Here is a 26,582-nt window from a genome sequence, read left to right as displayed (position 1 = left end):
TCCTTGTGCGTGCGCACTGCACCTCCAGTGCTCGTTCTAATATCAAGTAAAATGCTACGGTGCCGTGACTCACATTTACGAATAAACTTGAGGACCATAATTCAAGTCGAGCATATCGTCGAAAGAATTATCTGCAAAAAAATGGGTGCAACACGAGGACTTCCTAAGAAAATGGGTGAAATATAAGGACTTCGTAGGAGGTAACCCATGCTAGTACTACTCTCGCCCAAGCACCCCTAACTTGCGGAGTTCTGATAGAATCCGTTGCATTGGTGCTGGTATGATCGCACCTGTTTCATTCTGCGCTGCAAATACATACACTTTTTCTCCCTCCATCCCCCCTCACGTCATTTGTTTCCTTGTGCGTTCACACTGCACGTCTCCTTCTCGTTCTAATATCGATTAAAATGCCCCTGCTTCTTGACTCACATTTGCGTATAAACCAGCGGACCCTTGTTCCAGTCGAGCATAAAGTCGAACGACCCGTCTGAAAAAATATTGGTGCGACACAAGGACTTCCCAAGAGGTCACCCATCCGAGTACCACTCTCGCCCAAGCACACTTAACTGCGGAGTTCTAATGGGATCCGGTGCATTAGTACTGGTATGATCGCACCTGTTTAATTTCGCGCTGCAAATACATAAACTCCTTCTCCTTTCTACCCCCTCCCGTCATTTGTTTCCTTGTGCGTGCACACTGCACCTCTCGTTATCGTTCAAATATCATGTAAAATGCCACGGCGCCGTGACTCACATTTGCGAATAAATCTGCGGACCATAATTAAAGTCGCGCGTAACGTCGAACGGCACATCTGAAAAAAAGAAAATGTGTGCAACACAAGGACTTCACAAGAAAATGGGTGAAATATAAGGACTTCGCAGGAGGTAACCCATGCTAGTACTACTCTCGCCCAAGCACCCTTACCTACGGAGTTCTGATAGAATCCTTTGCATTAGTGCTGGTATGATCGCACCTGTTTAATTTCGTGCTGAAAATACATACACTCTTTCTCCTTTCCTCCCCCTCCCATCAATTGTTTCCTTGTGCGTTCACACTGCACCACTCCTTCTCGTTCTAATATCGATTAAAATGCCCCTGCTTCTTGACTCACAATTGCGTATAAACCAGCGGACCCCAGTTCCAGTCGCGCGTAACGTCGAACGACCCGTCTGAAAAAAAATTGGTGCGACACGAGGACTTCCCAAGAGGTCACCCATCCGAGTACTACTCTCGCCCAAGCACACTTAACTGCGAACTTCTGATGGGATCCGGTGCATTAGTGCTGGTATGATCGCACCCGTTTAATTCCGCGCTGCAAATACATAAACTCCTTCTCTTTTCTTCCCCCTCCCGTCATTTGTTTGCTTGTGCGTGCGCACTGCACCTCCCGTGCTCGTTCTAATATCAAGTAAAATGCTACGGTGCCGTGAGTCACATTTGCGAATAAACCTGAGGACCATAATTCAAGTCGCGCGTATCGTCGAAAGAATCATCTGCAAAAAAATGGGTGCAACACCAGGACTTCCTAAGAAAATTGGTGAAATATAAGGACTTTGCAGGAGGTCATCCATCCTAGTGCTACTCTCGCCCAAGCACCCTTAACTTGCGGAGTTCTGATAGAATCCGTTGCACTGGTGCTGGTATGATTGCTCATGTTTCATTCTGCGCTGCAAATACATACACTTTTTCTCCCTCCATCCCCCCTCCCGTCATTTGTTTCCTTGTTCGTGCACTCTGCATCTCTCCTCCTCGTTCTAGTATCAATTAAAATGCCCCTGCTTCTTGACTCACATTTGCGTATGAACCAGGCGTCCCTACTTCCAGTCGCGCGTAACGTCGAACGACCCGTCTAAAAAAAAAATTAATGCGACACGAGGACTTCCCAGGAGGTCACCCATCCGAGTACTAATCTCGCCATAGCACACTTAACTGCGGAGTTCTGATGGGATCTGATGCATTCGTGCTGGTATGATCGCACCAGTTTAATTTTGCTCTGCAAATACATAAACTCCTTCTCCTTTCTTCCCCCTCCGGTCATTTGTTTCCTTGTGCGTGCGCACTGCACCTCTCGTTCTCGTTCAAATATCAAGTAAAATGTCACGGCGCGGTGACTCACATTTGCGAATAAATCTGCGGACCATAATTAAAGTCGTGCGTAACGTCGAACGGCACATCTGAAAAAAAGAAAATGGGTGCAACACGAGAACTTCCCACAAGGTAACCCATCATTGTAATACTTTCCCCAAAGCACACTTAACTGCGGAGTTCTGATGGGATCCGGTGCATTTGTGCTGGTATGATCGCACCTGTTTAATTTCGTGCTGCAAATACATAAACTCCTTCTCCTTTCTTCCCCCTCCCGTCATTTGTTTCCTTGTGCGTGCGCACTGCACCTCTCGTTCTCCTTCAAATATCAGGTATAATGCCACGGCGCCGTGACTCACATTTGCAAATATATCTGCAGACCATAATTAAAGTCGCGCGTAACGTCGAACAACACATCTAAAAAAAAAAATGGGTTCAACACGAGAACCTCCCAGGAGGTAACCCATCATTGTACTACTTTCGCCAAAGCACACTTAACTGCGAATTTCTGATGGGATCCGGTGCATTTGTGCTAGTGTGACCGCACCTGTTTAATTTCGTGCTGAAAATACATACACTCCTTCTTCCCTCCCCCCCTCCCATCATTTGTTTCCTTGTGCGTTCACGCTGCACCCCTCCTTCTCGTTCTAATATCGATTAAAATGCCCCTGTCTTGACTCACATTTGCATATAAACCAGCGGACCATAGTTCCAGTCGCGCGTAACGTCGAACGACCCATCTAAAAAAAAATTATTGCGATACGAGGACCTCCTAAGAGGTCACCCATCCGAGTATTACTCTCGCCAAAGCACAATTAACCGCAGAGTTCTGATAGGATCCAGTGCATTAGTGCTGGTATGATGCCGCTTGTTTAATTTTGCGCTATAAATACATACACTCATTCTTTTTCTTCCTCATCCATCATTTGTTTCCTTGTACGTGCGCACTGCACCTCCCGTACTTGTTCTAATATCAAGTAAAATGCCACGGCGCCGTGACTCACATTTGTAAATAAACCTGCGGACCATAAATCAAGTCGCGCGTAACGTCGAAAGAATCATCTGCAAAAAGATGGGTGCAACACGAGGACCTCCCAAGAAAATGGGTGAAATATAAGGACTTCGCAGGAGGTAACCCATGCCAGTACTACTCTCGCCCAAGCACCCTTACCTACGGAGTTCTGATAGAATCCGTTGCATTAGTGATGGTATGATCGCACCTGCTTCATTTCGTGCTGAAAATACATACACTCCTTCTCCTTCCCTCCCCCTCCCATCAATTGTTTCCTTGTGCGTTCACACTGCACCTCTCCTTCTCGTTCTAATATCGATTAAAATAGCCCTGCTTCTTGACTCACATTTGCGTATAAACCAGCGTACCCTAGTTTCAGTCGTGCGTAACGTCGAACGACCCGTCTGAAAAAAAATTTGTGCGACACGAGGACTTCCCAGGAGGTCACCCATCCGAGTGCTACTCTCGCCCAAGCAAACTTAACTGGGAGTTTTGAGGCGATCCGGTGCATTAGTGCTGGTATTATCGCACCTGTTTAATTCCGCGCTGCAAATACATAAACTCCTCCTTTCTTCCCCCTCCCGTCATTTGTTTCCTTGTGCGTGCGCACTGCACCTCCCGTGCTCGTTCTAATATCAAGTAAAATGCTACGGTGCCGTGACTCACATTTACAAATAAACCTGACGACCATAATTCAAGTCGCGTGTATCGTCGAAAGAATCATCTGCAAAAAAATGGGTGCAACACGAGGACTTCCTAAGAAAATGGGTGAAATATAAGGACTTCGCAGGAGGTCATCCATCCTAGTGCTACTTTCGCCCAAGCACCCTTAACTTGCGGAGTTCTAATAGAATCCGTTGCATTGGTGCTGGTATGATTGCTCATGTTTCATTCTGCGCTGCAAATACATACACTTTTTCTCCCTCCATCCCCCCTCCCGTCATTTGTTTCCTTGTGCGTGCACTCTGCATCTCTCATTCTCTTTCTAATATCGATTAAAATGCCCCTGCTTCTTGACTCACATTTGCGTATAAACCAGTGGACCCTAATTCCAGTTTCGCGTAACGTCGAACGACCCGTCTGAAAAAAAAAATTAGTGCGACATGAGGACTTCCCAGGAGGTCAACCATCCGAGTACTACTCTCGCCCAAGCACACTTAATTGCGGAGTTCTGATGGGATCCGATGCATTAGTGCTGGTATGATCGCACCTGTTTAATTTCGCGCTGCAAATACATAAACTCCTTCTCCTTTCTTCCCCCTCCCGTCATTTGTTTCCTTGTGCATGCACACTGCATCTCTCGTTCTCGTTCAAATATCAAGTAAAATGCCACGGCGCCGTGACTAACATTTGCGAATAAATCTGCAAACCATAATTAAAGTCGCAAGTAACGTCGAACGGCACATCTGAAAAAAAAAATGGGTGCAACACGAGAACTTCCTAGGAGGTAACCCATCATTGTACTACTTTCGCCAAAACACACTTAACTGCGGAGTTCTGATGGGATCTGGTGCATTTGTGCTAGTGTGACCGCACCTGTTTAATTTCGTGCTGAAAATACATACACTCCTTCTTCCCTCCCCCCTCCCATCATTTGTTTCCTTGTGCGTTCACACTGCACCTCTTCTTCTCGTTCTAATATCGATTAAAATGCCCCTTATTCTTGACTCACATTTGCGTATAAACCAGCAGACCATAGTTCCAATCGCGCGTAATGTCGAATGACCCATCTGAAAAAAAATTGTTGCGATACGAGGACTTCCCAAGAGGTCACCCATCCGACTACTACTCTCGCCCAACCACACTTAACTGCAGAATTCTGATGGGATCCACTGCATTAGTGCTGGTATGATGCCACTTGTTTAATTTTGCGCTTCAAATACATACACTTCTTCTCTTTTCTTCCTCCTCCCGTCATTTGTTTCCTTGTGCATGTGCACTGCACCTCCCGTTCTTGTTCAAATATCAAGTAAAATGCCACGGCACCGTGACTCACATTTGCGAATAAATCTGCGGACCATAATTAAAGTCGTGCGTAACGTCGAACGGCACATCTGAAAAAAAGAAAATGGGTGCAACACGAGAACTTTCCAGGAGGTAACCCATCATTGTACTACTTTCGCCAAAGCACACTTAACTGTGGAGTTCTGATGGGATCCGGTGCATTTGCGCTGGTGTGACCGCACCTGTTTAATTTAGTGCTGAAAATACATACAGTCCTTCTTCCCTCCCCCCTTCCCATCATTTGTTTCCTTGTGCGTTCACACTGCACCTCTCCTTCTCGTTCTAATATCGATTAAAATGCCCCTTTTTCTTGACTCACATTTGCGTATAAACCAGCGGACCATAGTTCCAGTCGCGTGTAACGTCGAATAACCCATCTGAAAAAAAATTATTGCGATACGAGGACTTCCCAAGAGGTCACCCATCCGAGCACTACTCTCGCCCAAGCACACTTGACTGCAGAGTTCTGATGGGATCCAGTCCATTAGTGCTGGTATGATGCCACTTGTTTAATTTTGCGCTTCAAATACATACACTCCTTCTCTTTTCTTCCTCCTCCCGTCATTTGTTTCCTTGTGGGTGCGCACTACACCTCCCGTACTCATTCTAATATCAAGTAAAATGCCACGGTGTCGTGACTCACATTTGCGAATAAACCTGTGGACCATAAATCAAGCCGCGCATAACGTCGAAAGAATCATCTGCAAAAAGATGGGTGCAACACGAGGACCACCCAAGAAAATGGGTGAAATATAAGGACTTCGCAGGAGGTCACCCATCCGAGCACTAATCTCGCCCGAGCACACATAACTGCGGAGTTCTGATGGGATCCGATGCATTAGTGCTGGTATGATCGCACCTGTTTAATTTTGCGCTGCAAATATATAAACTCATTCCCCTTTCTTCCCCCTCCCGTCATTTGTTTCCTTGTGCGTGCGCACTGCACCTCCCGTTCTCGTTCTAATATCAAGTAAAATTCTACAGCGTCGTGACTCACATTTGCGAATAAACCTGAGGACCATAATTCAAGTCGCGCGTAACGTCGAAAGAATCATCTGCAAAAAAATGGGTGCAACACGAGGACTTCACAAGAAAATGGGTGAAATATAAGGACTTCGCAGGAGGTAACCCATGCTAGTACTACTCTCGCCCAAGCACCCTTACCTACGGAGTTCTGATAGAATCCATTGCATTTGTGCTGGTTTGATCGCACCTGTTTCATTACGTGTTGAAAATACATACACTCCTTCTCCTTCCCTCCCCCTCCCATCAATTGTTTCCTTGTGCGTTCACACTGCACCTCTCCTTCTCGTTCTAATATCGATTAAAATGCCCCTGCTTCTTGACTCACATTTGCGTATAAACCAGCGGACACGAGTTCTAGTCGCCCATAACGTCGAACGACCCGTCTGAAAAAAAATTGTTGCGACACGAGGACTTCCCAGGAGGTCACCCATCCGAGTACTACTCTCGCCCAAGCACACTTACCTGCAGGGTTCTGATGGGATCCAGTGCATTAGCGCTTGTATGATCGCACCCGTTTAATTTCGCGCTACAAATACATAAACTCCTTCTCCTTTCTTCCCCCTCCCGTCATTTGTTTCCTTGTGCGTGCGCACTGCACCTCCCGTGTTCGTTCTAATATAAAGTAAAATGCTACGGTGCCGTGACTCACATTTGCGAATAAACCTGAGGACCATAATTCTAGTCGCGCGTATCGTCGATAGAATCATCTGCAAAAAAATGGGTGCAACACGAGGACTTCCTAAGAAAATGGGTGAAATATAAGGACTTCGCAGGAGGTCACCCATCCTAGTGCTACTCTCGCCCAAACACCCTTAACTTGTGGAGTTCTGATAGAATCCGTTGCATTGGTACTGGTATGATTGCTCATGTTTCATTCTGCGCTGCAAATACATACACTTTTTCTCCCTTCATCCCCCATCCCGTCATTTGTTTCCTTGTGCGTGCACTCTGCATCTCTCATTCTCGTTCTAATATCGATTAAAATGCCCCCGCTTCTTGACTCACATTTGCGTATAAATCAGCAGACCATAGTTCCAGTCGCGCGTAACGTCGAACGACCCGTCTAAAAAAAAATTAGTGCGACACGAGGACTTCCAGGAGGTCACCAATCCGAGTTCTACTCTCGCCCAAGCACACTTAACTGCGGAGTTCTGATGGGATCCGGTGCATTATTGCTGGTATGATCGCACCTATTTAATTTCGCTCTAAAAATACATAAACTCATTCTCCTTTCTTCCCCCTCCCGTCATTTGTTTCCTTGTGCGTGCGCACTGCACCAACCGTGCTCGTTCTAATATCAAGTAAAATGCTACGGTGCCGTGACTCACATTTGCGAATAAACCTGAGCACCATAATTCATGTCGCGCGTATCGTCGAAAGAATCATCTGCAAAAAAATAGGTGCAACACGAGGACTTCACAAGAAAATGGGTGAAATATAAGGACTTCGCAGGAGGTCACCCATCCGAGTACTACTCTCGTCCAAGCACACTTAACTGCGGAGTTCTGATGGGATCCGGTGCATTAGTGCTGGTATGATCGCACCTGTTTAATTTTGCGCTGCAAATACATAAACTCATTCTCCTTTCTTCCCCCTCCCGTCATTTGTTTCCTTATGCGTGCGCACTGCACCTCCCGTACTCGTTCTAATATAAAGTAAAATGCCACGGCGCCGTGACTCACATTTGCGAATAACCCTGCGGACCATAAATCACGTCTCGCGTAACGTCGAAAGAATCATCTGCAAAAAGATGGGTGCAACACGAGGGCCTCCCAAGAAAATGGGTGAAATATAAGGACTTCGCAGGAGGTCACCAATCCGAGTACTTTTCTCGCCCAAGCACCCTTAACTGCGGAGTTCTGATAGAATCCATTGCATTAGTGCTGGTATGATCCCTCATGTTTCATTCTGCACTGCAAATACAAACACTCTTTCTCCTCCCATCCCCCCTCCCGTCATTTGTTTCCTTGTGCGTGCACTCTACATCTCTCTTTCTCATTCTAATATCAAGTAATATGCCCCGGCACTGTGACCCACCTTTGCAAATGAACCAACGGTTTATAATTCTATTCGCGCATAATGTCGAACAACCCATCCAAAAAAAATAGGTGCAACACGAGGGCTTCCCAAGTGGTGACCCATCCGAGTACTACTCTCGCCCAAGCACACTTAACTGCGGAGTTATGATAAAATCCGTTGCATTAGTGCTGGTATGATCGAACCTGTTTAATTTCGCGCTGCAAATACATACACTCCTTCCCCTTTCTTCCCCCTCCCATCATTTGTTTCCTTGTGCGTGCGCACTGCACCTCTCGTTCTTGTTCAAATATCAAGTAAAATGCCACGGCGCCGTGACTAACATTTGCGAATAAATCTGCAAACCATAATTAAAGTCGCGCGTAACGTCGAACGGCAGATCTGAAAAAAAAAAATGGGTGCAACACGAGAACTTCGCATGAGGTAACCCATCATTGTACTACTTTCGCCAAAACACACTTAACTGCGGAGTTCTGATGGGATCCGGTGCATTTGTGCTGGTGTGACCGCACCTGTTTAATTTCGTGCTGAAAATACATACACTCCTTCTTCCCTCCCCCCTCCCATCATTTGTTTCCTTGTGCGTTCACACTGCACCTCTTCTTCTCGTTCTAATATCGATTAAAATGCCCCTTATTCTTGACTCACATTTGCGTATAAACTAGCAGACCATAGTTCCAGTCGCGCGTAATGTCGAACGACCCATCTGAAAAAAAATTGTTTCGATACGAGGACTTCCCAAGAGGTCACCCATCCGACTACTACTCTCGCCCAAGCACACTTAACTGCAGAATTCTGATGGGATCCACTGCATTAGTGCTGGTATGATGCCACTTGTTTAATTTTGCGCTTCAAATACATACACTTCTTCTCTTTTCTTCCTCCTCCCGTCATTTGTTTCCTTGTGCATGTGCACTGCACCTCCCGTTCTCGTTCAAATATCAAGTAAAATGCCACGGCACCGTGACTCACATTTGCGAATAAATCTGCGGACCATAATTAAAGTCGCGCGTAACGTCGAACGACACATCTGAAAAAAAGAAAATGGGTGCAACACGAGAACTTCCCAGGAGGTAACCCATCATTGTACTACTTTCGCCAAAGCACACTTAACTGCGGAGTTCTGATGGGATCTGGTGCATTTGTGCTGGTGTGACCGCACCTGTTTAATTTCGTGCTGAAAATACATACACTCCTTCTTCCCTCCCCCCTTCCCATCATTTGTTTCCTTGTGCGTTCACACTGCACATCTCCTTCTCGTTCTAATATCGATAAAAATGCCCCTGATTCTTGACTCACATTTGCGTATAAACCAGCGGACCATAGTTCCAGTCGTGCGTAACTTCGAACGACCTATCTGAAAAAAAATTATTGCGATACGAGGACTTCCCAAGAGGTCACCCATCCGAGTACTACTCTCGCCAAAGCACATTTAACTGCAGAGTTCTGATGGGATCCAATGCATTAGGGCTGGTATGATGCCACTTGTTTAATTTTGCGCTTCAAATACATACACTCCCTCTCTTTTCTTCCTCATCCCGTTATTTATTTCCTTGTGCGTGCGCACTGCACCTCCCGTACTCGTTCTAATATCAAGTAAAATGCAATGGAGCCGTGACTCACATTTGCGAATAAACCTGCGGACTATAAATCAAGTCGCGCGTAACGTCGAAAGAATCATCTGCAAAAAGATGGGTGCAACACGAGGACCACCAAAGAAAATGGGTGAAATATAAGGACTTCGCAGGAGGTCACCCATCCAAGTACTTTTCTCGCCCAAGCACCCTTAACTGCGGAGTTCTGATAGAATCCGTTGCATTAGTGCTGGTATGATCCCTCATGTTTCATTCTGCACTGCAAATACATACACTCTTTCTCCTTTCAACCCCCCTCCCGTCATTTGTTTCCTTGTGCGTGCACTCTGCATCTCTCTTTCTCGTTCTAATATCAAGTAATATGCCCCGGCACCGTGACTCACCTTTGCAAATGAACCAGCGGTTTATAATTCCATTCGCGCGTAACGTCGAACAACCCATCCGAAAAAAAAATAGGTGCAACACGAGGGGGTGGTGACCCATCCGAGTACTACTCTCGCCCAAGCACACTTAACTGCGGAGTTCTGATAGGATCCGGAGCTTTAGTGCTGGTATGATCGCACCTGTTTAATTTCGTGCTGCAAATACATACACTCCTTCTCATTTCTTCCCCCTCCCGTCATTTGTTTCCTTGTGCGTTCACACTTCACCTCTCATTCTCGTTCTAATATCGATTAAAATGCCCCTTCTTCTTGACTCACATTTACGTATAAACCAGCAGACCCTAGTTCCAGACGAGCGTAACGTCGAACGACTTGTCTGAAAAAAAATTGGTGCGACACGAGGACTTCCCAGGAGGTCACCCATCCGAGTACTAATCTCGCCCAAGCACACTTCATTGCGGAGTTATGATGGGATCCGGTGCATTAGTGCTAGTATGATTGCACCTATTTAATTTTGCGCTGCAAATACATAAATTCATTCCCTTTTCTTCCCCCTCCCGTCATTTGTTTCCTTGTGCGTGCGCACTGCACCTCTCGTTCTCGTTTTAATATCAAGTAAATTGCTACAGCGCCGTGACTCACATTTGTGAATAAACCTGAGGACCATAATTCAAGTCGCGCGTAATGTCGAAAGAATCATCTGCAAAAAAATGGGTGCAACACGAGAACTTCACAAGAAAATGGGTGAAATATAAGGACTTCGCAGGAGGTAACCCATGCTAGTACAACTCTCGCCCAAGCACCCTTACATACATAGTTCTGATAGAATCCGTTGCATTAGTGCTGGTATGATCGCACCAGTTTAATTTCGCGCTGCAAATACATAAACTCCATCTCCTTTCTTCCCCCTCCCGTCATTTGTTTCCTTGTGCGTGCGCACTGCACCTCTCGTTCTCGTTCAAATATCAAGTAAAATGCCACGGCGCCGTGACTCACATTTGCGAATAAATCTGCGGACCGTAATTAAAGTCGCGCGTAACGTCGAATGGCACATCTGAAAAAAAAAAAATGGGTGCAACACGAGAACTTCCCAGGAGGTAACCCATCATTGTACTACTTTCGCCAAAGCACACTTAACTGCGGAGTTCTGATGGGATCCGATGCATTAGTGCTGGTGTGACCGCACCTGTTTAATTTCGTGCTGAAAATACATACACTCCTTCTTCCCTACCCCCCTCCCATCATTTGTTTCCTTGTGCGTTCACACTGCACCTCTCTTTCTCGTTCGAATATCGATTAAAATGCACCTGATTCTTGACTCACATTTGCGTATAAACCAGCAGACCATAGTTCCAGTCGCGCGTAATGTCGAACGACCCATCTGAAAAATAATTATTGCGATACGAGGACTTCCCAAGAGGTCACCCATCCGAGTACTACTCTCGCCCAAGCACCCTTAACTGCAGAGTTCTGATGGGATCCAGTACATTAGTGCTGGTATGATGCCACTTGTTTAATTTTGCGCTTCAAATACATACACTCCTTCTCTTTTCTTCCTCCTCCTATCATTTGTTTCCTTGTACGTGTGCACTGCACCTCCCGTACTCGTTCTAATATCAAGTAAAATGCCACGGCGCCGTGACTCACATTTACGAATAAACCTGCAGACCATAAATCAAGTCACGCGTAACGTCGAAAGAATCATCTGCAAAAAGATGGGTGCAACACGAGGACCTCTCAAGAAAATGGGTGAAATATAAGGACTTCGCAGGAGGTCACCCATCCGAGTACTTTTCTCGCCCAAGCACCCTTAACTGCGGAGTTCTGATAGAATCCGTTGCATTAGTGCTGGTATGATCCCTCATGTTTCATTCTGCACTGCAAATACATACACTTTTTCTCCTCCCATCCCCCCTCCGGTCATCTGTTTCCTTGTGCGTGCACTCTGCATCTCTCCTTCTCGTTCTAATATCAAGTAATATGCCCCGGCACCGTGACGCATCTTTGCAAATGAACCAGCGGCTTATAATTCTATTCGCGCGTAACGTCGTACGACCCGTCTGAAAAAAAATTAGTGCGACACAAGGACTTCCCAGGAGGTCACCCATTCGAGTACTACGCTCGCCCAAGCACACTTAACTGCGGAGTTCTGATGGGATCGGGAGCTTTAGTGCTGGTATGATCGCACCTGTTTACTTTCGCGCTGCAAATACATAAACTCATTCCCCTTTCTTCCCCCTCCCGTCATTTGTTTCCTTGTGCGTGCGCACTGCACCTCCCGTTCTCGTTCTAATACCAAGTAAAATGCTACAGCGCCGTGACTCACATTTGCGAATAAACCTAAGGACCATAATTCAAGTCGCGCGTAACATCGAAAGAATCATCTGTAAAAAAATGGGTGCAACACGAGGACTTCACAAGAAAATGGGTGAAATATAAGGACTTCGCAGGAGGTAACCCATGCTAGTACTACTCTCGCCCAAGCACCCTTAGCTACGGAGTTCTGATAGAATCCGTTGCATTAGTGCTGGTATGATCACACCTGTTTCATTTCGCACTGCAAATACATAAACTCCTTCTCCTTTCTTCCCCCTCCCGTAATTTGTTTCCTTGTGCGTGCGCACTGCACCTCTCGTTCTCGTTCTAATATCAAGTAAAATGGTACAGAGCCGTGACTCACATTTGCGAATAAAGCTGAGGACCATAATTCAAGTCGCGCGTAACGTCGAAAGAATCATCTGCAAAAAAATGGGTGCAACACGAGGACTTCATAAGAAAATGGGTGAAATATAAGGACTTCCCAGGAGGTAACCCATGCTAGTACTACTCTCGCCCAAGCACCCTTACCTACGGAGTTCTGATAGAATTCGTTGCATTAGTGCTGGAATGATCGCACCTGTTTCATTTCGCGCTGGAAATACATAAACTCCTTATCCTTTCTTCCCCCTCCCGTGATTTTTTTCCTTGTGCGTGCGCACTGCACCTCTCATTCTCGTTCAAATATCAAGTAAAATGCCACGGCGCCGTGACTCACATTTGCGAATAAATCTGCGGACCATAATTAAAGTCGCGCGTAACGTCGAACGACACATCTGAAAAAAAGAAAATGGGTGCAACACGAGAACTTCCCATGAGGTAACCCATCATTGTACTACTTTCGCCAAAGCACACTTAACTGCGGAGTTCTGATGGGATCCGGTGCATTTGTGCTGGTGTGACCGCACCTGTTTAATTTCGTGCTGAAAATACATACACTTCTTCTTCCCTCCCCCCCTCCCATCATTTGTTTCCTTGTTCGTTCACACTGCACCTCTCCTTCTCGTTCTAATATCGATTAAAATGCCCCTGATTCTTGACTCACATTTGCGTATAAACCAGCGGACCATAGTTCCAGTCGCGCGTAACGTCGAACAACCTGTCTGAAAAAAAATTGGTGCGACACGAGGACTTCCCATGAGGTCACCCATCTGAGTACTACTCTCGCCCAAGCACACTTAACTGCAGAGTTCTGATGGGATCCGGTTCATTAGTGCTGGTATGATCGCACCCGTTTAATTTCGCGCTGCAAATACATAAACTCCTTCTCCTTTCTTTCCCCTCCTGTCATTTGTTTCCTTGTGCGTGCGCACTGCACCTCCCGTGCTCGTTCTAATATAAAGTAAAATACTACGGTGCCGTGACTCACATTTGCGAATAAACCTGAGGACCATAATTCAAGTCGCGCGTATCGTCGAAAGAATCATCTCCAAAAAAATGGGTGCAACACAAGGACTTCCTAAGAAAATGGGTGAAATATAAGGACTTCGCAGGAGGTCACCCATCCTAGTGCTACTCTCGCCCAAGCACCCTTAACTTGCGGAGTTCTGATAGAATCCGTTGCATTAGTGCTGGTATGATTGCTCATGTTTCATTCTCTGCTGCAAATACATATACTTTTTCTCCTCCCATCCCCCCTCCCGTCATTTGTTTCCTTGTGCGTGCACTCTGCATCTCTCTTTCTCGTTCGAATATCAAGTAATATGCCCCGGCACCGTGACTCACCTTTGCAAATGAACCAGCAGTTTATAATTCCATTCGCGCGTAACGTCGAACAACCCATCCGAAAAAAAATAGGTGGAACACGAGGGCTTCCAAGGTGGTCACCCATCCGAGTACTACTCTCGCCCAAGCACACTTAACTGCGGAGTTCTGATGGGATCCGGGGCTTTAGTGCTGGTATGATCGCACCTCTTTAATTTCGCGCTGCAAATACATACACTCCTTCTTTCTTCCCCCTCCCGTCATTTGTTTCCTTGTGCGTTCACACTTCACCTCTCATTCTCGTTCTAATATCGATTAAAATGCCCCTGCTTCTTGAGTCACATTTGCGTATAAACCAGCGGACCCTAGTTCCAGACGCGCGTAACGTCGAACGACCAGTCTGAAAAAAAATTGATGCGACACGAGGACTTCCCAGGAGGTCAACCATCCGAGTACTAATCTCGCCCAAGCACACTTAACTGCGGAGTTCTGATGGGATCCGGGGCTTTAGTGCTGGTATGATCGCACCTGTTTAGTTTCGCGCTGGAAATACATAAATTCCTTCCCCTTTCTTCCCTCTCCCGTCATTTGTTTCCTTGTGCGTGCACACTGCACCTCCCGTGCTCGTTCTAATATCAAGTAAAATGCTACGGTGCCGTGACTCACATTTGCGAATAAACATGAGGACCATAATTCAAGTCGCGCGTAACGTCGAAAGAATCATCAGCAAAAAAATGGGTGCAACACGACGACTTCCTAAGAAAATAGGTGAAATATAAGGACTTCGCATGAGGTCACCCATCCTAGTGCTACTCTCGCCCAAGCACCCTTAACTTGCGGAGTTCTGATAGAATCCGTTGCATTGGTGCTGGTATGATCGCTCATGTTCCATTCTGCGCTGCAAGTACATACACTCTTTCTCCCTCCATCCCCTCTCCCGTCATTTGTTTCCTTGTGCGTGCACTCTGCATCTCTCCTTCTTGTTCTAATATCAAGTAAAATGCCCTGTCATCGTGACTCACCTTTGCGAATGAACTAGTGGTTTATAATTGCATTCGCGCGTAACGTCCAACGATCCATCCGGAAAAAAATGGGTGCAACACGAGGACTTTCCAGGAGGTCACCAATCCGAGTACTACTCCCGCCCAAGCACACTTAACTGCTAAGTTCTGATGGGATACGGTGCATTAGTGCTGGTATGATGGCACCTATTTAATTTCGCGCTGCAAATACGTACACTCCTTCTCCTTTCTTCCCCTTCCCGTCATTTGTTTCCTTATACGTGTGCACTGCACCTCTCGTTCTCGTATAAATATCAAGTAAAATGTCACGGCGGAGTGACTCACATCTTCGAATAAATCTGCGGACTATAATTAAAGTCGCGCATAACGTCGAAAGGCACATCTGAAAAAAAAAATGGGTGCAACACGAGAACTTCTCAGGAGGTAACCCATCCTTGTACTACTTTCGCCAAAGCACACTTAACTGCGGAGTTCTGATGGGATCCGGTGTATTTGTGCTGGTGTGACCGCACCTGTTTAATTTCGCGCTGCAAATACATAAACTCATTCCCCTTTATTCCCCCTCCCGTCATTTGTTTCTTTGTGCGTGCGCACTGTACCTCCCGTTCTCACTTTAATATCAAGTAAAATGCTACAGCGCCGTGACTCACATTTGCGAATAAACCTGAGGACCATAATTCAAGTCGCGCGTAACGTCGAAAGAATCATTTGCAAAAAAATAGGTGCAACACGAGGACTTCACAAGAAAATTGGTGAAATATAAGGACTTCGAAGGAGGTAACCCATGCTAGTACTACTCTCGCCCAACCACCCTTACCTACGGAGTTCTGATAGAATCCGTTGCATTAGTGCTGGTATGATCGCACCTGTTTCATTTCGCGCTGCAAAAACATACACTCCTTCTCCTTTCTTCCCCCTCCCGTCATTTGTTTCCTTGTGCGTTCACACTTCACCTCTCATTTTCGTTCTAATATCGATTAAAATGCCCCTGCTTCTTGACTCACATTTGCGTATAAACCAGCGGACCCTAGTTCCAAACGCGCGTAACGTCGAACGACCCGTCTGAAAAAAAATTGGTGCGACACGAGTACTTCCCAGGAGGTCACCCATTTGAGTACTACTCTCGCCCAAGCACACTTAACTGCGGAGTTGTGATGGGATCCGGTACATTAATGCTGGTATGATCGCACCTGTTTAATTTTGCGCTGCAAATACATAAACTCATTCCCCTTTCTTCCCCCTCCCGTCATTTCTTTCCTTGTGCGTGCGCACTGCACCTCCCTTTCTCGTTCTAATATCAAGTAAAATGCTACAACACTGTGACTCACATTTGCGAATAAACCTGAGGACCATAATTCAAGTTGCGCTTATCGTCGAAAGAATCATCTGCAAAAAAATGGGTGCAACACGAGGACTTCCTAAGAAAATGGGTGAAATATAAGGACTTCGCAGGAGGTCACCCATCCTAGTGCTACTCTCGCCCAAGCACCCTTAACTTGCGGAGTTTTGATAGAATCCGTTGCATTGGTGCTGGTATGATTGCTCATGTTTCATTCTGCGCTGCAAGTACATACACTTTTTCTCCCTCCATCCCCCCTCTCGTCATTTGTTTCCTTGTGCGTGCACTCTGCATCTCTCCTTCTCGTTCTAATATCGATTAAAATGCCCCTCCTTCTTGACTCACATTTGCGTATAAACCAGCGGACCCTAGTTCTAGACGCGCGTAACGTCGAACGACCCGTCTGAAAAAAAATTGGTGCAACACGAGGACTACCCAAGAGGTCACCCATCCGAGTACTAATCTCGCCCAAGCACACTTCACTGCGGAGTTCTGATGGGATCCGGTGCATTAGTGCTGGTATGATCGCACCTGTTTAATTTCGCGCTGTAAATACATAAACTCATTCCCCTTTCTTACCCCTCCCGTCATTTGTTTCCTTGTGCGTGCGCACTGCACCTCCCGTTCTCGTTCTACTATCAAGTAAAATGCCACGGCGCCGTGACTCACATTTGCGAATAAATCTGCAGACGATAATTAAAGTCGTGCGTAACGTCGAACGACACATCTGAAAAAAAGAAAATGGGTACAACACGAGAACTTCCCGGGAGGTAACCCATCATTGTACTACTTTCGCCAAAGCAAACTTAACTGCGGAGTTCTGATGGGATCCGGTGCATTTGTGCTGGTGTGACCGCACCTGTTTAATTTTGTGCTGAAAATACATATACTCCTTCTTCCCTCCCCCCCCTCCCATCATTTGTTTCCTTGTGCGTTCACACTGCACCTCTCCTTCTCGTTCTAATATCGATTAAAATGCCCCTGATTCTTGACTCACATTTGCGTATAAACCAGCAGACCATAGTTTTAGTCACGCGTAACGTCGAACGACCCATCTAAAAAAAAATTGTTGCGATACGAGGACTTCCCAAGAGGTCACCCATCCGAGAACTACTCTCGCCAAAGCACACTTACTTGCAGAGTTCTGATGGGATCCAGTGCATTAGTGCTGGTATGATGCCACTTGTTTAATTTTGCGCTTCAAATAGATACACTCCTTCTCTTTTCTTCCTCCTCCCGTCATTTGTTTCCTTGTGCGTGTGCACTGCACCTCCCGTACTTGTTCTAATATCAAGTTAAATGCCACGTCGCCGTGACTCACATTTGAGAATAAACCTGCGGACCATAAATCAAGTCGCGCGTAACGTCGTAAGAATCATCTGCAAAAAGATGGGTGCAACACGAGGACCTCCCAAGAAAATGGGTGAAATATAAGGACTTCGCAGGAGGTCACCCGTCTGAGTACTTTTCTCGCCCAAGCACCCTTAACTGCAGAGTTCTGATAGAGTCCGTTGCATTAGTGCTGGTATGATCCCTCATGTTTCATTCTGCACTGCAAATACATACACTCTTTCTCCTTCCATCCCCCCTCCCGTCATTTGTTTCCTTGTGCGTGCGCACTGCACCTCTCGTTCTCGTTCAAATATCAAGTAAAATGCCACGGCGCCGTGACTCATATTTGCGAATAAATCTACGGACCATAATTAAAGTCGTGCGAACGTCGAACGACACATCTGGAAAAAAAAAATGGGTGCAACACGAGAACTTCCCAGGAGGTAACCCATCATTGTACTACTTTCGCCAAAGCACACTTAACTGCGGAGTTCTGATGGGATCCGGTGCATTTGTGCTGGTGTGACCGCACCTGTTTAATTTCGTGCTGAAAATACATACACTCCTTCTTCCCTCCCCCCCTCCAATCATTTGTTTCCTTGTGCGTTCACACTTCACCTCTCATTTTCGTTCTAATATCGATAAAAATGCCCCTGCTTCTTGACTAACATTTGCGTATAAACCAGCGGACCCTAGTTCCAAACGCGCGTAACGTCGAACGACCCGTCTGAAAAAAAATTGGTGCGACACGAGGACTTCCCAAGAGGTCACCCATTCGAGTACTACTCTCGCCCAAGCATACTTAACTGCGGAGTTGTGATGGGATTCGGTGCATTAGTGCTGGTATGATCGCACCCGTTTAATTCAGTGCTGCAAATACATAAACTCCTTCTCCTTTCTTCCCCCTCCCGTCATTTGTTTCCTTGTGCATGCGCACTGCACCTCTCGTTCTCGTTCTAATATCAAGCAAAATGCCACGGCGCTGTGACTCACATTTGCGAATAAATCTACGGACCATAATTAAAGTCGCGCGTAACGTCGAACGGCACATCTGAAAAAAGGAAAATGGGTGCAACACGAGGACTTCACAAGAAAATGGGTGAAATATAAGGACTTCGCAGGAGGTAACCCATGCTAGTACTACTCTCGCCTAAGCACCCTTACCTACGGAGTTCTGATACAATCCGTTGCATTAGTGCTGGTATGATCGTACCTGTTTCATTTCGTACTGAAAATACAAACACTCCTTCTCCTTCCCTCCCCCTCCCATCGATTGTTTCCTTGTGCGTTCACACTGCACCTCTCCTTCTCATTCTAAAATCGATTAAAATACCCCTGCTTCTTGGCTCACATTTGCGTATAAACCAGCGGACCCGAGTTCCAGTCGTGCGTAACGTCGAACGACCCGTCTGAAAAAAATTTGGTGCAACACGAGGACTTCCCAGGAGGTCACCCATCCGAGTACTACTCTCGCCCAAACACATTTAACTGCGGAGTTCTGATGGGATCCGGGGCTTTAGTGCTAGTATTATCGCACCTATTTAATTTTGCGCTGCAAATACATACACTCATTCTCCTTTCTTCCCCCTCCCGTCATTTGTTTCCTTGTGCGTTAACACTTCACCTCTCATTCTCGTTCTAATATCGATTAAAATGCCCCTGCTTATTGACTCACATTTGCGTATAAACCAGCGGACCCTAGTTCCAGACGCGCGTAACGTCGAACGGCACATCTGAAAAAAAGAAAATGGGTGCAACACGAGGACTTCACAAGAAAATGGGTGAAATATAAGGACTTCGCAGGAGGTAACCCATGCTAGTACTACTCTCGCCCAAGCACCCTTACCTACGGAGTTCTGATAGAATCCGTTGCATTAGTGCTGGTATGATCGCACCTGTTTCATTTTTTGCTGAAAATACATACACTCCTTCTCCTTCCCTCCCCCTCCAATCAATTGTTTCCTTGTGCGTTCACACTGCACCTCTCCTTCTCGTTCTAATATCAATTAAAATGCCCCTTCTTCTTGACTGACAATTGCGTATAAACCTGCAGACCCCAGTTCCAGTCGCGCGTAACGTCGAACGACCCGTCTGAAAAAAAATTGGTGCGACACGAGGACTTCCCAGGAGGTCACTCATTCGAGTACTACTCTCGCCCAAGCACACTTAACTGCAGAGTTTTGAGGGGATCCGGTGCATTAATGCTGGTATGATCGCAGCCGTTTAATTCCGCGTTGCAAATACATAAACTCCTTCTCCTTCTTCCCCCTCCCGTCATTTATTTCCTTGTGCGTGCGCACTGCACCTGTCGTTCTCGTTCAAATATCAAGCAAAATGCCACGGCGCCGTGACTCACATTTGCGAATAAATCTACGGACCATAATTAAAGTCGCACGTAACGTCGAACGGCACATCTGAAAAAAAGAAAATGGGTGCAACACGAGGACTTCACAAGAAAATGGGTGAAATATAAGGACTTCGCAGGAGGTAACCCATGCTAGTACTACTCTCGCCCAAGAACCCTTACCTACGGAGTTCTGATAGAATCCGTTGCATTAGTGCTGGTATGATCGCACCTGTTTCATTTCTTGCTGAAAATACATACACTCCATCTCCTTCCCTCCCCCTCCAATCAATTGTTTCCTCGTGCGTTCACACTGCACCTCTCCTTCTCGTTCTAATATCGATTAAAATGCCCCTTCTTCTTGACTCACAATTGCGTATAAACCAGCAGACCCCAGTTCCAGTCGCGCGTAACGTCGAATGACCCGTCTGAAAAAAAATTGGTGCGACACGAGGACTTCCCAGGAGGTCACTCATCCGAGTACTACTCTCGCCCAAGCACACTTAACTGCAGAGTTTTGAGGGGATCCGGTGCATTAGTGCTGGTATGATCGTAGCCGTTTAATTCCGCGCTGCAAATACATACACTCCTTCTCCTTCTTCCCCCTCCCGTCATTTGTTTCCTTGTGCGTGCGCACTGCACCTCTCGTTCTCGTTCAAATATCAAGTAAAATGCCACGGTGCTGTGACTCACATTTGCGAATAAATCTACGGACCATAATTAAAGTCGCACGTAACGTCGAACGGCACATCTGAAAAAAAAAAAATGGGTGCAACACGAGGACTTCACAAGAAAATGGGTGAAATATAAGGACTTCGCAGGGGGTAACCCATGCTAGTACTACTCTCGCCCAAGTACCCTTACCTACGGAGTTCTGATAGAATCCGATGCATTAGTGCTGGTATGATCGCGCCTGTTTAATTTCATGCTGAAAATACATACACTCCTTCTTCCCTCCCCCCCTCCGATCATTTGTTTCCTTGTGCGTTCACACTGCACCTCTCCTTCTCGTTCTAATATCAATTAAAATACCCCTGATTCTTGACCCACATTTGCGTATAAACCAGCGGACCATAGTTCCAGTCGCGCGTAATGTCGAACGACCCGTCTGAAAAAAAATTGGTGCAACACAAGGACTTCCCAAGAGGTCACCCATCCGAGTACTACTCTCGCCCAAGCACACTTAACTGCAGAGTTCTGATGGGATACCGTGCAATAGTGCTGGTTTGATCGCACCTGTTTAATTTCGCGCTGCAAATAGATAAACTCCTTCTCCTTTCTTCCCCCTCCCGTCATTTGTTTCCATGTGCGTGCGTACTGCACCTCCCGTGCTCGTTCTAATATCAAGTAAAATACTACGGTGCCGTGACTCACATTTGCGAATAAACTTGAAGACCATAATTCAAGTCGCGCGTAACGTCGAAAGAATCATCTGCAAAAAAATGGGTGCAACACGAGGACTTCACAAGAAAATGCGTGAAATATAAGGACTTCGCAGGAGGTAACCCATGCTAGTACTACTCTCGCCGAAGCACCCTTACCTACGGAGTTCTGATAGAATCCGCTGCATTAGTGCTGGTATCATCGCACTTGTTTCATTTCGTGCTGAAAATAAATACACTCCTTCTCCTTCCCTCCCCCTCCCATCAATTGTTTCCTTGTGCGTTCACACTGCACCTCTCTTTCTCGTTCTAATATCGATTAAAATGCCCCTGCTTCATGACTCACATTTGCGTATAAACCAGCGGACCCCAGTTCCAGTCGCGCGTAACGTCGAACGACCCGTCTGAAAAAAAATTGGTGCGACACGAGAACTTCCCAAGAGGTCACCCATCCGAGTACAACTCTCGCCCAAGCGCACTTAACTGCGGAGTTCTGATGGGATCCGGTGCATTAGTGCTGGTATGATCGCACCCGTTTAATTCTGCGCTGCAAATACATAAACTCCTCCTTTCTTCCCCCTCCCGTCATTTGTTTCCTTGTGCGTGCACACTGCACCTCCCGTGCTCGTTCTTATATCAAGTAAAATGCTACGGTGCCGTGACTCACATTTGCGAATAAACCTGAGGACCATAATTTAAGTCGCGTGTATCGTCGAAAGAATCATCTGCAAAAAAATGGGTGCTACACGAGGACTTCCTAAGAAAATGGGTGAAATATAAGGACTTCGCAGGAGGTCACCCATCCTAGTGCTACTCTCGCCCAAGAACCCTTAACTTGCGGAGTTCTGATAGAATCCGTTGCATTGGTGCTGATATGATTGCTCATGTTTCATTCTGCGCTGCAAATACATACACTTTTTCTCCCTCCATCCCCCCTCCCGTTATTTGTTTCCTTGTGCGTGCACTCTGCATCTCTCCTTCTCGTTCTAATATCAATTAAAATGCCCCTTCTTCTTGACTCACATTTGCGTATAAACCAGGGGATCCTAGTTCCAGTCGCGCATAACGTCGAACGACCCGTCTGAAAAAAAAAATTAGTGCGACGTGAGGACTTCCCAGGAGGTCACCCATCCGAGTACTAATATTGCCCAAGCACACTTCACTACGGAGTTCTGATGGGATCCGGTGCATTAGTGCTGGTATGATCACACCTATTTAATTTTGCGCTGTAAATACATAAACTCATTCCCCTTTCTTCCCCCTCCCGTCATTTGTTTCCTTGTGCGTGCGCACTGCACCTCCCGTTCTCGTTCTAATATCAAGTAAAATGCTACAGCGCCGTGACTCACATTTGCGAATAAACCTGAGGACCATAATTTAAGTCGCGCGTAACGTCGAAAGAATTATCTGCAAAAAAATGGGTGCAACACGAGGACTTCACAAGAAAATGGGTGAAATATAAGGACTTCGCAGGAGGTAACCCATGCTAGTACTACTCTCGCCCAAGCACCCTTACCTACGGAGTTCTGATAGAATCCGAAGCATTAGTGCTGGTCTGATCGCACCTATTTCATTTCGCGCTGAAAATACATGCACTCCTTCTCCTTCCCTCCCCCTCCCATCAATTGTTTCCTTGTGCGTTCACACTGCACATCTCCTTCTCGTTCTAATATCGATTAAAATGCCCATGTTTCTTGACTCACAATTGCGTATAAACTAGCGGACCCCAGTTCCAGTCGCGCGTAACGTCGAACGACCCGTCTGAAAAAAAATTGGTGCGACACGAGAACTTCCCAGGAGGTCACCCATCCGAGTACTACTATCGTCCAAGCGCGCTTAACTGCGGAGTTCTGATGGGATCCGGTGCATTAATGCTGGTATGATCGCACCCATTCAATTCTGCGCTGCAAATACATAAATTCCTTCTCCTTTCTTCCCCCTCCCGTCATTTGTTTCCTTGTGCGTGCACACTGCACCTCGTCGAAAGAATCATCTGCAAAAAAATGGGTGAAATATAAGGACTTCGCAGGAGGTCAGCCATCCTAGTGCTACTCTCGTCCAAGCACCCTTAACTTGCGGAGTTCTGATAGAATCCGTTGCATTGGTGCTGCTATGATTGCTCATGTTTCATTCTGCGCTGCAAATACATACACTTTTTCTCCCTCCATCCCCCCTCCCGTCATTTGTTTCCTTGTGCGTGCACTCTGCATCTCTCCTTCTTGTTCTAATATCGATTAAAATGCCCCTGCTTCTTGACTCACATTTGAGTATAAACCAGTGGATCCTAGTTCCAGTCGCGCATAACGTCGAACGACCCGTCTGGAAAAAAAAATTAGTGCGACGCGAGGACTTCCCAGGAGGTCACCCATCCGAGTACTAATCTCGCCCAAGCACACTTCACTGCGGAGTTCTGATGGGATCCGGTGCATTAGTGCTGGTATGATCACACCTATTTAATTTTGCGCTGTAAATACATAAACTCATTCCCCTTTCTTCCCCCTCCCGTCATTTGTTTCCTTGTGCGTGCGCACTGCACCTCCCATTCTCGTTCTAATATCAAGTAAAATGCTACAGCGCCGTGACTCACATTTGCGAATAAACCTGAGGACCATAATTCAAGTCGCGCGTATCGTCGAAAGAATCATCTGCAAAAAAATGGGTGCAACACGAGGACTTCCTAAGAAAATGGGTGAAATATAAGGACTTCGCAGGAGGTCACCCATCCTAGTGCTACTCTCGCCCAAGCATCCTTAATTTGCGAAGTTCTGATAGAATCCGTTGCATTGGCGCTGGTATGATTGCTCATGTTTCATTCTGCGCTTCAAATACATACACTTTTTCTCCCTCCATCCCCCCTCCCGTTATTTGTTTCCTTGTGCGTGCACTCTGAATCTCTCCTTCTCGTTCTAATATCGATTAAAATGCATCTGCTTCTTGATTCACATTTGCGTATAAATCAGTGGACCCTAGTTCTAGTCGCGCGTAACGTCGAACAACCCATCAGAAAATAAAAATTAGTGCGACACGAGGACTTCCCAGGAGGTCACCCATCCGAGTACTACTCTCGCCGAAGCACACTTAACTGCGGAGTTCTGATGGGATCCGGTGCATTAGTGATGGTATGATCGCACCTTATTTTTCACGCCGCAAATACATAAACTCCTTATCCTTTTTTCCCCCTCCCGTCATTTGTTTCCTTATGCGTGCGCACTGCACCTTTCGTTCTCGTTCAAATATCAAGTAAAATGCCACGGCGCCGTGACTCACATTTGCGAATAAATATGCTGACCATAATTAAAGTCGCGCGTAACGTCGAACGGCAAATCTAAAGAAAAAAAAATGGGTGCAACACGAGAACTTCACCAGAAAATGGGTGAAATATAAGGACTTCGCAGGAGGTAACCCATGCTAGTACTACTCTCGCCCAAGCACCCTTACCTACGAAGTTCTGATAGAATCCGTTCCATTAGTGCTGGTATGATCGCACCTCTTTCATTTCGTGCTGAAAATACATACACTCCTTCTCCTTCCCTCCCCCTACCATCAATTGTTTCCTTGTGCGTTCACACTGCACCTCTCCTTCTCGTTCTAATATGGATTAAAATGCCCATGCTTCTTGACTCACATTTGTGTATAAACCAGCGGACCCTAGTTCCAGTCGCGCGTAACGTCGAACGACCCGTCTGAAATTAAAATTTGTGCGACACGAGGACTTCCCAGGAGGTCACCCATCCGAGTCTACTCTCGCCCAAGCACACTTAACTGCGAAGTTCTGATGGGATCCGGTGCATTAGTGCTGGTATGATCGCACTCTTTTAATTCTGCGCGGCAAAAACATAAACTCCTTCTCCTTTCTTCCCCCTCCCGTCATTTGTTTCCTTGTGCGTGCACACTACACCTCCCGTGGTCGTTCTAATATCAAGTAAAATGCTACGGTGCCGTGACTCACATTTGCGAATAAACCTGAGGACCATAATTCAAGTCGCGCGTATCGTCGAAAGAATCATCTGCAAAAAAATGGGTGCAACACGAGGACTTCCTAAGAAAATGGGTGAAATATAAGGACTTCGCAGGAGGTCACCCATCCTAGAGCTACTCTCGCCCAAGCACCCTTAACTTGCGGAGTTCTGATAGAATCCGTTGCATTGGTGCTGGTATGATTGCTCATGTTTCATTCTGCGCTGCAAATACATACACTTTTTCTCCCTCCATCCCCCCTCCCGTCATTTGTTTCCTTTTGCGTGCACTCTGCATCTCTCCTTCTCGTTCTAATATCGATTAAAATGCCCCTGCTTCTTGACTCACATTTGCGTATAAACCAGTGGACCCTAGTTCAAGTCGTGCGTAATGTCGAACGACCCGTCCTAAAAAAAAATTAGTGCGACACGAGGACTTCCCAGGAGGTCACCCATCCGAGTACTACTCTCACCCAAGCACACTTAACTGCGGAGTTCTCATGGGATCCGGTGCATTTGTGCTGGTATGATCGCACCTGTTTAATTCTGCGTTGCAAATACATAAACTCCTTCTCCTTTCTTCCCCCTCCCGTCATTTGTTTCCTTGTGAGTGCGCATTGCACCTCTCGTTCTCGTTCAAATATCAAGTAAAATGCCACGGCGCCGTGACTCACATTTGCAAACAAATCTGCGGAACATAATTAAAGTCGCGCATAACGTCGAACGACACATCTGAAAAAAAGAAAATGGGTGCAACACGAGAACTTCCCAGGAGGTAACCCATCATTGTACTACTTTCGCCAAAGCACACTTTACTGCGAAGTTCTGATGGGATCCGGTGCATTTGTGCTGGTGTGACCGCACCTGTTTAATTTCGTGCTGAAAATACATACACTCCTTCTTCCCTCCCCCCCTCCCATCATTTGTTTCCTGGTGCGTTCACACTGCAACTCTCGTTCTTGTTCTAATATCGATTAAAATACTCCTGATTCTTGACTCAAATTTGCGTATAAACTAGCAGACCATTATTCCACTCACGCGTAAT

At 46.3% G+C, this 26,582-nt stretch overlaps 3 non-coding genes and 40 pseudogenes across 3 annotated transcripts; all 43 read right to left on the bottom strand.

Annotated features, from left to right (window-relative positions):
- Positions 1-498: 498 nt before the first annotated feature.
- LOC148259194 (5S ribosomal RNA) lies at positions 499-617 on the bottom strand (annotated as a pseudogene).
- Positions 618-1,180: 563 nt separating this feature from the next.
- Positions 1,181-1,299, bottom strand: LOC148259193 (5S ribosomal RNA; annotated as a pseudogene).
- Positions 1,300-1,861: 562 nt separating this feature from the next.
- LOC148259192 (5S ribosomal RNA) lies at positions 1,862-1,980 on the bottom strand (annotated as a pseudogene).
- Positions 1,981-2,189: 209 nt separating this feature from the next.
- On the bottom strand, positions 2,190-2,308 carry LOC148259191 (5S ribosomal RNA; annotated as a pseudogene).
- A 207-nt stretch (positions 2,309-2,515) lies between these two features.
- On the bottom strand, positions 2,516-2,634 carry LOC148259190 (5S ribosomal RNA; annotated as a pseudogene).
- Positions 2,635-4,190: 1,556 nt separating this feature from the next.
- On the bottom strand, positions 4,191-4,309 carry LOC148259189 (5S ribosomal RNA; annotated as a pseudogene).
- A 207-nt stretch (positions 4,310-4,516) lies between these two features.
- Positions 4,517-4,635, bottom strand: LOC148259188 (5S ribosomal RNA; annotated as a pseudogene).
- Positions 4,636-5,166: 531 nt separating this feature from the next.
- Positions 5,167-5,285, bottom strand: LOC148259187 (5S ribosomal RNA; annotated as a pseudogene).
- A 558-nt stretch (positions 5,286-5,843) lies between these two features.
- On the bottom strand, positions 5,844-5,962 carry LOC148259186 (5S ribosomal RNA; annotated as a pseudogene).
- A 559-nt stretch (positions 5,963-6,521) lies between these two features.
- Positions 6,522-6,640, bottom strand: LOC148259185 (5S ribosomal RNA; annotated as a pseudogene).
- A 561-nt stretch (positions 6,641-7,201) lies between these two features.
- On the bottom strand, positions 7,202-7,319 carry LOC148259184 (5S ribosomal RNA; annotated as a pseudogene).
- A 235-nt stretch (positions 7,320-7,554) lies between these two features.
- On the bottom strand, positions 7,555-7,673 carry LOC148259183 (5S ribosomal RNA; annotated as a pseudogene).
- A 559-nt stretch (positions 7,674-8,232) lies between these two features.
- On the bottom strand, positions 8,233-8,351 carry LOC148259182 (5S ribosomal RNA; annotated as a pseudogene).
- A 208-nt stretch (positions 8,352-8,559) lies between these two features.
- LOC148259181 (5S ribosomal RNA) lies at positions 8,560-8,678 on the bottom strand (annotated as a pseudogene).
- Positions 8,679-9,209: 531 nt separating this feature from the next.
- On the bottom strand, positions 9,210-9,328 carry LOC148259180 (5S ribosomal RNA; annotated as a pseudogene).
- A 1,201-nt stretch (positions 9,329-10,529) lies between these two features.
- LOC148259179 (5S ribosomal RNA) lies at positions 10,530-10,648 on the bottom strand (annotated as a pseudogene).
- Positions 10,649-11,211: 563 nt separating this feature from the next.
- On the bottom strand, positions 11,212-11,330 carry LOC148259178 (5S ribosomal RNA; annotated as a pseudogene).
- A 204-nt stretch (positions 11,331-11,534) lies between these two features.
- Positions 11,535-11,652, bottom strand: LOC148259177 (5S ribosomal RNA; annotated as a pseudogene).
- A 561-nt stretch (positions 11,653-12,213) lies between these two features.
- On the bottom strand, positions 12,214-12,332 carry LOC148259176 (5S ribosomal RNA; annotated as a pseudogene).
- Positions 12,333-12,567: 235 nt separating this feature from the next.
- Positions 12,568-12,686, bottom strand: LOC148259175 (5S ribosomal RNA; annotated as a pseudogene).
- A 563-nt stretch (positions 12,687-13,249) lies between these two features.
- On the bottom strand, positions 13,250-13,368 carry LOC148259174 (5S ribosomal RNA; annotated as a pseudogene).
- A 204-nt stretch (positions 13,369-13,572) lies between these two features.
- Positions 13,573-13,691, bottom strand: LOC148259173 (5S ribosomal RNA; annotated as a pseudogene).
- Positions 13,692-14,252: 561 nt separating this feature from the next.
- Positions 14,253-14,371, bottom strand: LOC148259172 (5S ribosomal RNA; annotated as a pseudogene).
- A 202-nt stretch (positions 14,372-14,573) lies between these two features.
- LOC148259171 (5S ribosomal RNA) lies at positions 14,574-14,692 on the bottom strand (annotated as a pseudogene).
- Positions 14,693-15,253: 561 nt separating this feature from the next.
- LOC148259170 (5S ribosomal RNA) lies at positions 15,254-15,372 on the bottom strand (annotated as a pseudogene).
- Positions 15,373-15,579: 207 nt separating this feature from the next.
- LOC148259169 (5S ribosomal RNA) lies at positions 15,580-15,698 on the bottom strand (annotated as a pseudogene).
- A 559-nt stretch (positions 15,699-16,257) lies between these two features.
- Positions 16,258-16,376, bottom strand: LOC148259168 (5S ribosomal RNA; annotated as a pseudogene).
- Positions 16,377-16,937: 561 nt separating this feature from the next.
- LOC148259167 (5S ribosomal RNA) lies at positions 16,938-17,056 on the bottom strand (annotated as a pseudogene).
- A 209-nt stretch (positions 17,057-17,265) lies between these two features.
- Positions 17,266-17,384, bottom strand: LOC148259166 (5S ribosomal RNA; annotated as a pseudogene).
- An 886-nt stretch (positions 17,385-18,270) lies between these two features.
- LOC148259165 (5S ribosomal RNA) lies at positions 18,271-18,389 on the bottom strand (annotated as a pseudogene).
- A 204-nt stretch (positions 18,390-18,593) lies between these two features.
- On the bottom strand, positions 18,594-18,712 carry LOC148259164 (5S ribosomal RNA; annotated as a pseudogene).
- Positions 18,713-19,275: 563 nt separating this feature from the next.
- Positions 19,276-19,394, bottom strand: LOC148259163 (5S ribosomal RNA; annotated as a pseudogene).
- A 563-nt stretch (positions 19,395-19,957) lies between these two features.
- LOC148259162 (5S ribosomal RNA) lies at positions 19,958-20,076 on the bottom strand (annotated as a pseudogene).
- Positions 20,077-20,638: 562 nt separating this feature from the next.
- LOC148259161 (5S ribosomal RNA) lies at positions 20,639-20,757 on the bottom strand (annotated as a pseudogene).
- A 561-nt stretch (positions 20,758-21,318) lies between these two features.
- Positions 21,319-21,437, bottom strand: LOC148259160 (5S ribosomal RNA; annotated as a pseudogene).
- A 559-nt stretch (positions 21,438-21,996) lies between these two features.
- LOC148259159 (5S ribosomal RNA) lies at positions 21,997-22,115 on the bottom strand. The gene has a single exon (XR_015820053.1). It is a non-coding gene; the product is annotated as a 5S ribosomal RNA (ribosomal RNA).
- A 560-nt stretch (positions 22,116-22,675) lies between these two features.
- LOC148259158 (5S ribosomal RNA) lies at positions 22,676-22,794 on the bottom strand (annotated as a pseudogene).
- Positions 22,795-23,353: 559 nt separating this feature from the next.
- On the bottom strand, positions 23,354-23,472 carry LOC148259157 (5S ribosomal RNA; annotated as a pseudogene).
- Positions 23,473-23,913: 441 nt separating this feature from the next.
- LOC148259156 (5S ribosomal RNA) lies at positions 23,914-24,032 on the bottom strand. Its single transcript, XR_015820530.1, has one exon. It is a non-coding gene; the product is annotated as a 5S ribosomal RNA (ribosomal RNA).
- A 563-nt stretch (positions 24,033-24,595) lies between these two features.
- Positions 24,596-24,714, bottom strand: LOC148259155 (5S ribosomal RNA; annotated as a pseudogene).
- Positions 24,715-25,276: 562 nt separating this feature from the next.
- Positions 25,277-25,394, bottom strand: LOC148259154 (5S ribosomal RNA; annotated as a pseudogene).
- Positions 25,395-25,956: 562 nt separating this feature from the next.
- LOC148259153 (5S ribosomal RNA) lies at positions 25,957-26,075 on the bottom strand. The gene has a single exon (XR_015819603.1). It is a non-coding gene; the product is annotated as a 5S ribosomal RNA (ribosomal RNA).
- A 209-nt stretch (positions 26,076-26,284) lies between these two features.
- On the bottom strand, positions 26,285-26,403 carry LOC148259152 (5S ribosomal RNA; annotated as a pseudogene).
- Positions 26,404-26,582: the final 179 nt, after the last annotated feature.

This window comes from Carica papaya, chromosome 5 (assembly GCF_054855325.1).
Source record: "Carica papaya isolate Zhongbai chromosome 5, ASM5485532v1, whole genome shotgun sequence".
In the NCBI taxonomy this organism is placed as follows: domain Eukaryota; kingdom Viridiplantae; phylum Streptophyta; class Magnoliopsida; order Brassicales; family Caricaceae; genus Carica; species Carica papaya.
Note: the sequence above shows the minus strand (reverse complement) of the source record. Positions and strands in the feature narration are given on the sequence as shown.